At 37.7% G+C, this 9,517-nt stretch overlaps 1 long non-coding RNA gene across 1 annotated transcript; it reads left to right on the forward strand.

Moving 5' to 3' along the window:
• The first annotated feature begins 7,716 nt into the window (after positions 1–7,716).
• On the forward strand, positions 7,717–9,126 carry LOC116533153. The gene is made up of 2 exons (XR_004261114.1): positions 7,717–8,705; positions 8,899–9,126. It is a non-coding gene; the product is annotated as an uncharacterized LOC116533153 (long non-coding RNA).
• Positions 9,127–9,517: the final 391 nt, after the last annotated feature.

The following is a 9,517-nucleotide window of genomic DNA, read 5'->3' on the forward strand; positions in this document are numbered from 1 at the left end:
CCTCTTACCAACTTGTCTAAGGCCACCGTAGCTTGTCAGCTACAGGGGAAAGTTGTTTAAACTCTCTAAGCCTCCTTTTTTCCCCACTGGTTCACTTAGGGGCACTAATTCCTGATTTTCCTGCCTGAGTTATTGTTCAGATCCCATAATTGTTTGCATATGTGCTCTATAAGATACGTCACCTAGCGCACGTTGTGGGCAACCTCAGGTGTAGAAGTCAGGACATCTGTGTGCCTGGATTTGGCTGTTGCTAACTAGATGGAACGGGGAGGAAGGGCAGAGGAGACCACTGTAGAATTTTTCTGGATTCTTTTGGTTTTTCCAGAAAATGATATTGCTCTTATATTTGAAGATAACTATCTGCCTAGGCATATGGAAATTCTAAGGTTGACACAGCTTTGCATTGATTCCAGGGCAGGGTTTCAAGATTGCTGGAGCAGCATCATCATTTTACATTGTAGATTTCAGTCAACAGGCTGGTCATGGCCTCCTCAGTGCGCCAGAATCTTACAGATGGTGGGCGTCAGTGCGCTGGAATCACAGTTTCCATCTCTCAGGCTGGGCAGCCCCATGGGGGCAATGGTAAAAATTTAATTGGAACATATGTCAGAAGTAATAAGAAATCCATCTCCTTAAAGGCTTCCTAGATTTCCTGAAGATTTATAAAAGACACTTCATTGATCAAATGACTCTGATGTTTCCCTCTCACTGGAAGAAATTCAGGTCACTAGGCCACTTAAAATCATTGCATTCCCCTTTCGCAGTAACCTCTGCTCACATAATTTATTTATGGCATATCATATACTATTTAACTTAATATCCTGATCGGTGGAGCTAGCAAACACACAGTATCACTATAAACTGCAGTTTCATAACAGACTTCCTTTAAAAATCATCTAATTTTTCTTTAAAAACACTGATGTTTTTGTAAAGTAGTTCATCTTTAGGAATATGAACATTTTATAATGCTGGGAAAATTATCTGAATTTCTTTTCATTTAAAACCTATAGCTTTTTATTTAATCCAGCTTTCACAAATATTTCATTTTCCCACTATAGAAAAATTGAATTTAGAGATAAACGTAAAGTCACGCATAGCTCCATCCAAAAGTCAACAACTCTTAATATCATTATTTTTGTTCTAGCTCTCATTATTTTTGCTGAATCTATGTTTCATATAGTTTCATCATATGTCAGAAAAAACTGTATATATATGAGTTTTAAAATAATACATTTTTATTGTCATAAATGAAATACGTATTTAATATGGTATGATTAGGACATATAGAGAGATATAAAAGGGAAATTAAAGTCATTTGAAATCTTACCAAAGCTAATAACCGTAAACATTTTGATGTATTTTCTCAGAATATTCTTTCCTATGCCTTTTATATTGTTCTTTATTATTAAGTACTTCAAGTGTATAGAAAAGACAGAAAATAATATAAGAAGCAATGGAAAATTTTAAAATACTGGTATTTTTCTGCATGTATTTCAGATTGTTTAGTTTTTGTTGCCCCTTCCCCTCCCTACGTGCCCCCTTTTTTTCCTGGCAAAACAAAGCATTGCAGATATAGTTACAGCTTCCTATGCTCAATTTTACCTTTCTAAAAGTTATTGATACTGAAATGTCTACCCCGATCTGCTTACTTTCCCTGCTGAATAATCCTTTACCATATGGAAATACCACGACGTACAATTACAAGCAATAGTGCCATATACATTCGTGTACAGGTTTCTTGGGAAGAATCTCTCTTACTGTGTTTCTAGAAGAGGGATTGGTAGATTGTAGGGGAGGCTTGTCTTCATTTTTACTATGAATTGTCAATTGTTTAAAGTAGTTGTAACAATTTGTATTCCCACAGGCAATATGGGGATGCTTGTTTCGTGTTTGGCTTCACTTGATATTGCTAGGCTTTAACTTTTCTTTTTTTTGCTAATCTTATGTGTAAAATGGTATGTTTTAATTTATATTGTGCACACACTTTATTATTGGGGACACATGTAACCTTTCTAATGCACAACTGTCATGGATTTGTTTTCAATTTAACTCATTTATTAACGCGGAAAATTGCCAGGTTTCTCGAAGATGCCAATTAGGGCTGCAGATGGATTTGCTGCATTAGATCCACCCTCTCCAGCTCTGGCCCTCTAGTGTCAGTATTTCTGCCTTCCAGTTCTAGTGGTTCCTCTTTTCAGGGCCTGGGAACACTCTGGCTGTAGAAATCAATTGCAGTAATTGGAAGGACTTTTATTAAAGCAACTTACTTGTCTGCTTACCTAGTAATTATGCAGACTGTAAAATATATGTATGAAAAAATTCAAGTTATATACAAAACCAGACACTACCAAAGCATGCAAAAGTTCACGATCCCTTTTATTTTTCTCTTCTTCCTCTTCCAGTATATAACCACTTGTAGAGAGCCCCTACTGTTTCCTTTGTATTTGTGTTTACGCACAGATGCGATGAATATTCTCTAACATATCTCCTTGGATCCATGAGAAGAAGGTGAATGTGATTTAAAAAAATTAATATAGTATATTAACATCAGCACAGTATTGTATAATACGGAAATAAGAGAACTAATGTAACTCTTCCAATAATGGACATTTAGGTTGCTTCTAGTTTTCTATTATTTGAAACAATGTTGTGGAAAACATTCTTGTAAATGTCTTTGGACATCAATGTGAAAATTGTCTTAGGAGATATTTGTAGAAATGCTATTTACATGCTATTTTGTGCCTACTTTATTAATTTTTATTTAAAACATTTTAAAGTATCTTAGGAATTGGTGACTTCTAAGTAGGTGTAGAACACAGTACCTAGATTCTCTGAGCTTTATGTTCTGTATGAAGTGGGGGAAGTGACAGTAACAACCTGTTAGGGTGATTTTGAGGATTAAATGAGATACTGTGTACGAAGTCCATAGCACGGAGTTTGGATCACAGCAGAGACTAGAAAGTTCCCTTTGCCTCCTCTTAGTTGGTCCCCAACCCCAATATACCCTTGGATATTTTTCCAGCACAGATTTTAGAGTTTGATAGAAATGGAATCATATTGTGATCACTCCGTATGTAAAGTTTCTTTCATTCAAGAAAATATTTTTGATATTCAGCCATGTTGTTGCACATGTCAATAGTTCTTTCCTTCTGTCTCCTCCTATCTCGGCTCTTAGAAAAGGAATAGTGCAAAAAAGAGAGAAATAAAACAATATTTCCACTTGTATTAGGTTTTGGTCTACAGTTGACATTGTTCTCAAATATCTCTAACAGGTTCCCATGGAGAGAAAAATTTGTTTTCTGCCCAGAACATAACAGGAAACATAACAGAGGCAGAAGCCCTCCTAGCCCGGTGTGAAAATCATCATGTTGACTGTATTTCTCAAAAGGTAAATGCAGGCATGGGGGCAGCTGTCAGCCTTTGTTTTCTCACTATCAGTCCCACCACTTTTATTTTTTCATCTGGGGAAAAATAATGATGATTATAATAACAATGAAAAAATAATAAAAAAGACAGTAGAAAAGGTTATTGAATGCACTGGCTGTGGCAGGGAGCAATCAGAAATGGTTTGTTTTTTCCCTTTACTTCTTCAAAGCTGCTACGTGGACTCATTCTTACCCACCCATTGGATAGAATCTTTGATATTTCCTATTTCACTGGGCAATTTAAGCTGTTAAGAAATCCTGTCTAGTTTAACACAGGAGCAGAAAACCAAGCACTGCATGTCCTCACTCATAAGCGGGAGTTGAACAATGAGAACACATGGACACAGGGAGGGAACAACACACACTGGGGCCAGTCTGGGGTCGAGGGAGGGTGAGAGGGGGAGACCATTAGGACAAATAGCTAGTATGTGTGGGGCTTAAAACCTAGATGAAGGGTTGATAGGTGCAGCAAACCACCATGGTACACATATACCTATGTAACAAACCTACACATTCTGCACCTGTATCCTGAAACTTAAAATGAAAAAAAAAAAAAAAAAAAAAAAGAAATCCTGTTTAGTTTAATTTCAAAATTCAAAAATCTCACTCGGCTTAAAACTTCACCCTTCCTTACATATTTTAACACATAAAATAATCAACAACGAAAGCAATGAAAACAGGTATAGGTCGAGCATCCCTAATCCATAAAACCCGAAATCTAAAATGTTCCAAGATCTGAAATCCGTCCACATGGATGGCTGACATAGTGACATGTGTGCTTTCTGATGGTTCAATGCATACAAACTTTGATTCATGCACAAAATTGTTAAAAATATTATGAAAAATTTCATTTGCCCTATGTGTATGAGGTGTACATAAACATAGATGAATTTCGTGTTTAGACTTCAGTTCTAGCTTTAAGAGATGTCTTTATGTATATGTAAACATTCCAAAATCTGAAAAAATTCAAAATCCAAAACACTTCTGGTCCCAAGGAATTCAGATAAGGGATATCCAACCAGTATATCTAAAAAGTCAATGGATACTTTAAAATGAAATTCTAAAAATATTTAAAGTGTCCAAAAGACATCAGGAGAAAAGGAACAGGACAAAAAGTGGGGAAGGGGATGCAAACAGAAAACAAACAAAATAATAAAACAAATCATTAAATTGTAAGCTTGAATCCAATTACATCATTCAACCACTAACAAATCTATATTTAATAACGTTAAATGTTAATGAATCATATCACATACTCCAATTAAAGTACAGAGATTGCCAGAATTGATTTAAAAAAACCACAAGACCCAGTGCTGTATATAAAATACACACTTTAAATAGAAAAAAAAAAAAAGACAAATATAGGTAGGTCTAAATAAGCACATTTTATTTTTCTTTTTTTTTTTGAGATAGTGCCTCACTCCATCTCCCAGGTTGGAGTACAGTGGTGCAATCTCTGCTCACTGTAAACTCCACCTCCTGGGTTCAAGCAATTCTCCTGCCTCAGCCTTTTGAGTAGCCGGGATTACGGGAACCCGCCACCCCACCTAGCTAATTGTGGGGGTATTTTTAGTAGAGATGGGGTTTCACCACATTGGACAGGCTGGTCTCAAACTCCTAACCTCAAGTGATCTGCCTGCCTCGGCCTCTCAAAGTGCTGGGATTACAGGTGTGAGCCACCCTACCTGACCCTAAATAAGTACGTTTAAAAAGATATACTATGCAAACACTCAGTAATGGAAGTCTGAAGAAGCTATATTAATATCAAATAAAATATGCTAAAGTCAAAAGAGTATTTCCAAAGATAAAGAGGGACATTTCATGAATACGGAAGAGTCATTTCATCAAAAAGATGGATTAAAAAAATTTGTGCGTCAGTCTGCACAAAACAATTGAACTAAAGGAATACATAAACAATCCACAATTTTTATTTGTGATTTTAATACCCATCTCCCAAGCAACTGATAGATAAACTAGACAAAACCTTAGTCAAGATGCAGATGATCTGAACAACATTCTCCACTGTCTTGAACAAACCTATGGAAGATTACACCCAGTAACCACAGAATACATATACGTTTCAAGTACATGTAGTGTTCACTAGGATAGGTCACATGCGAGGTTATAAGACTCAGTAGATTAAATCAAATTGAATTCATGCAGTGTATGTTACCCGACCATAATAGGATTAAAACAGAAATTAACAATAAGAGAACTAGGAAAGCTCCAAGTACTTGGAGATTAAATATAATCCACAAGCCTAAGAAGAAATCAAAAGGTAGAATAGAAAATATTTTATTCCAAGGGATAATCAAAATGCAACATGTCAACACTTATGAATTACAGCTATGGGAGTTCCCAGAGGGAAGTATGGCTGTACGTGCTTATACTGCAGTAGAAAAAAAAGAGAAAGGTCTAAAATCAATGACCTAAAGGTTCATGTAAAGAAGACTGAAAACACACACACACACACACACACACACACACACACACGGCGCAAAGAAAACTCCAAGGAAGTAGTAAGAAGGAAACAATAAAGATAAAAGTGCAGAGATAAACCAAATTGAAGACAAACTAACAGAGAAAACTAACAAAGCAAAGAAGCTGGCTGTGTTAAAATATCAACACTAGTAAACCTTGAGCTACTCTGATCATGAAAAAAAAAGAGAGGAAATACAAATGGTCAGTATCAATATCAGAAGTGAAAGAGAAGTGAAATTATCACTGCAGATCCTGCAGACGTGAAAAGGATAATAAGAGACTATCATAAACAACGTCATGGTGACAAATTCTGCAACTTAGATGAACAAATTCTTTGAAAAATACAACAAACACTGACATAAATATTGCAGAAAAAGTGTCTGGAAAAATTAAAAGATACATTAAGCAAATGAATATGCAAGCCACAGCCTGACAGAAAATGTTGGTAAATCTATTTTCAGACAAAAGCCTGATTTCCAGAATATATAAAGCAGTTTTATAACCTGAAAATAAAAAGGCTGGGCACGGTGGCTCACACCTGTAATGCTAGCACTTTGGGAGGCTGAGGAGGGTGAATCGCTTAAGCCCAGGAGTTTGAGACTAGTCTGGGCAACATGGTGAGACCCCAACACTAGTATAAATACAAAAAAATTAGCCTTGTATGGTGGCTAGTAAAAATACAAAAGGTTAGCCTGGTATCAGCTAATTGGGAGACTGAGGTGGGAGGATCACTTGAGCCCAGGAAAGAGAGGCGGCAGTGAGCCAAGATTGCACCATTGCGTTCCAGCCTGGATGACAGAGCAACTCAAAAAAAAAAAAAAAAAAAAAAAAGATAACAAACACCCTTTAGAAGGGGAAAAGATTTGAGGAGCCACTTTGCAAAGATAATATACAAGTGGGACAAAATGCTTCATATCAAGAAGCATCAAGGAAATGCAAATTAAAACCACAGTGAGATACCACTACACACCCCACAAAATGACTAGGTTTGGAAAGACTAAATACCAAATGTTGGCAAGAATACAGCACAACCATAACTATTGCTAATGGGAATATAAAATAGTACAACTACTTTGTCAAATTTCTGGAATTTTCTTATAGAACTAATATACATCTCATCTATAATAAATTTCCGAGTTAGGAATTTACCCCCAATTAGTGAGAATACATGTTAATAATAATACTTATAGAAGGACACAATAGCTTTATTCACAATAATCAAAAGTTGGAAATACTCCTGGTGACCACAAATAGAAGATTAGGTAGCAAACTATGTTAATTCATACCATGAAATACTACTCAGCAATAAAAATGAAAGAGTTGCTAATATGTGTAACCTGATTCATAAATATAAAAATCATTTTGTGGACTGAAGGAAGCCTTATATATAGGGTTATCACAATATGATTCAATTTATGTAGAATTTCTAAAGTTGGCAAACTTAGTCTACAATGGAAAAAATCCAAGGGTACAGAGCTGGAGACTGACTGAGACAGGTCATGAGGAAACTTTCTGGGATTGTAGTAGTCCGTTTTCCCACTGCTGATAAAGACATACCTGATACTGGGTACTTTATTAAAAAAAAGGTTTAATGGACTCATAGTTGCACCTGGCTGGGGAGGCCTCATAATCATGGCAGAAAGCAAAAGGGACATCTTACATGGTGGCAGACAGAGAGAAATTAGAAACAAGCAAAAGGGCTTTCCTCTTATAAAACCATCAGCTCTTGTGAGACTTATTCACTATCACAAGAACAGTATGGGGGAAACTGCCCCCATGATTTAATTCTCTCCCACCAGGTCCCTCCCACAACACGTGGGAATTCTGGGAGCTACAATTCAAGAAGAGATTTGGGTGAGGACACAGCCAAAACATATCAAGGATTGTGGTAATGTTCTTTATTTGATACCGTTTTGGGTTACACATATGTATACTTTTGTCAAAATTCGGTAAATACATGCTTAAAAATTTTACATTTCATCATTTGTAAATTTTACACCAAAAGGAAAAAAAAAGATACCAAATTCTAGTTAATGTACGTTGAGTTACTGATGTCTGCAATTTACTCTGAAATGCCTGAAACATAAGGTAGATTAGTGGATGGATCTATGGGTAGACATGAGATAAAACAAGACTCCAAGTTGGTGAAGATACAGTTGTTCACTGTAAAGTTTTTTCAACTTTACTGTATGTTCACAAATGTTCATAATAAAATATCAACCCAAACCGTCTTCATCCCTCCTCCTCTGTGACAGCATCAGCCTGAGAAATCCACAGTGGGAAGGGAGAGGTGGGCAGTGTGTTTGGTTTTGACCATCCACCCTCACTCCTTAGCAGTGGTTTCTGACTCTTTTGGGTTGGCTAGGAGCAGGGAGAAAGGAGAGACAGAGGAACAGATAGGGCCTTATTGAATAGTTCAGCTGTATTATGGTGTCACATTTTGGGAGCAGGCACACAGTTTTTGGCCCTTTCTCGTGGGTTCCTGAGAAATTCTCCTGGTAGGGATCTCTGACAGCAGTTCACTACCTCAGGGAATACATTTTCTGGGAAGCCACTAAGAGCCTTCCTACCACCTGCCTCTGGGGGTCCGGGGCAGCCTCGTCCTCACCCCTGGCAGGAAGCTTTTCAGGGCAGAGTCTTTCTTAACATCAGTGGTTCTTTCTCTATTATGGAATTCCTATTTGGCCCATAGAAAACATGCACACACCTTTCCTTGGCTTAACTTGAAGTACGGGCCACTCCCAGCTCCAAACTTTATCGCTTCTGTCTGCCCCGTTATTCCAACTTGGCCACAGCCAAGTTGGAATTTATTTATTTTTGGCCCTTTCTCGTGGGTTCCTGAGAAATTCCTCTGGTAGGGATCTCTGACAGCAGTTCACTACCTCAGGGAATATATTTTCTAGGAAGCCACGAAGAGCCTTCCTACCACCTGCCTCTGGGGGTCCAGGGCAGCCTCTTCCTCACCCGTGGCAGGAAGCTTTTCAGGGCAGAGTGTTTAGATTTTATTCAGATGGGATAGCAGTTCCCGAGTTCTCCAGCCTTCAGGGACGTGAGCTAATCAGTTTGAATGGTTAATTAGAAGTTCCTGTTCAGGCAGCTCATTAGCTTTAAAATGAAGCAGAAGCATTTTCCCATCCATGAGCATTGGGTAAGGAGGGAGTTCATACAGCACACAACCCTTTCGAAAGTCTTCAGTGTAATTAAAAAAAAAAAAAAAAAAGCCTAGCGTGGTGGCTCACATCTGTAATCCAGTACTTTGGGAGGCCAAGGTGGGCGGATCATAAGGTCAGGCTTTGGAGACTAGCCTGGCCAACATGGGGAAACCCTGTCTCTACTAAAAATTCAAATATTAGCTGGGTGTGCTGGTGGGCCCCTGTAATCCCAGCTACTCAGGAGGGGAATTTTTAGTCCTGTCCTATAAAGGTAAGAGGTAGATAATAATCTATTCTGGCAAAACTGGTTTTTGCCAACGCCCTTTGCAAAGTCTGGAACCTGATTGTAAATGAGAGGATTCTTGACAACTACTGTTTGGCGCTCGATCTTTGACTCCAATGCCAAACTTGGAGAAGGCAGCATGTTTCCACTCTTCTGAAAACAGTAGCTAATCTGTG

The sequence above is a fragment of the Sapajus apella genome, unplaced genomic scaffold (genome assembly GCF_009761245.1).
Source record: "Sapajus apella isolate SASKATOON/1434 unplaced genomic scaffold, GSC_monkey_1.0 scaffold80, whole genome shotgun sequence".
Taxonomy (NCBI): Eukaryota; Metazoa; Chordata; class Mammalia; order Primates; family Cebidae; genus Sapajus; species Sapajus apella.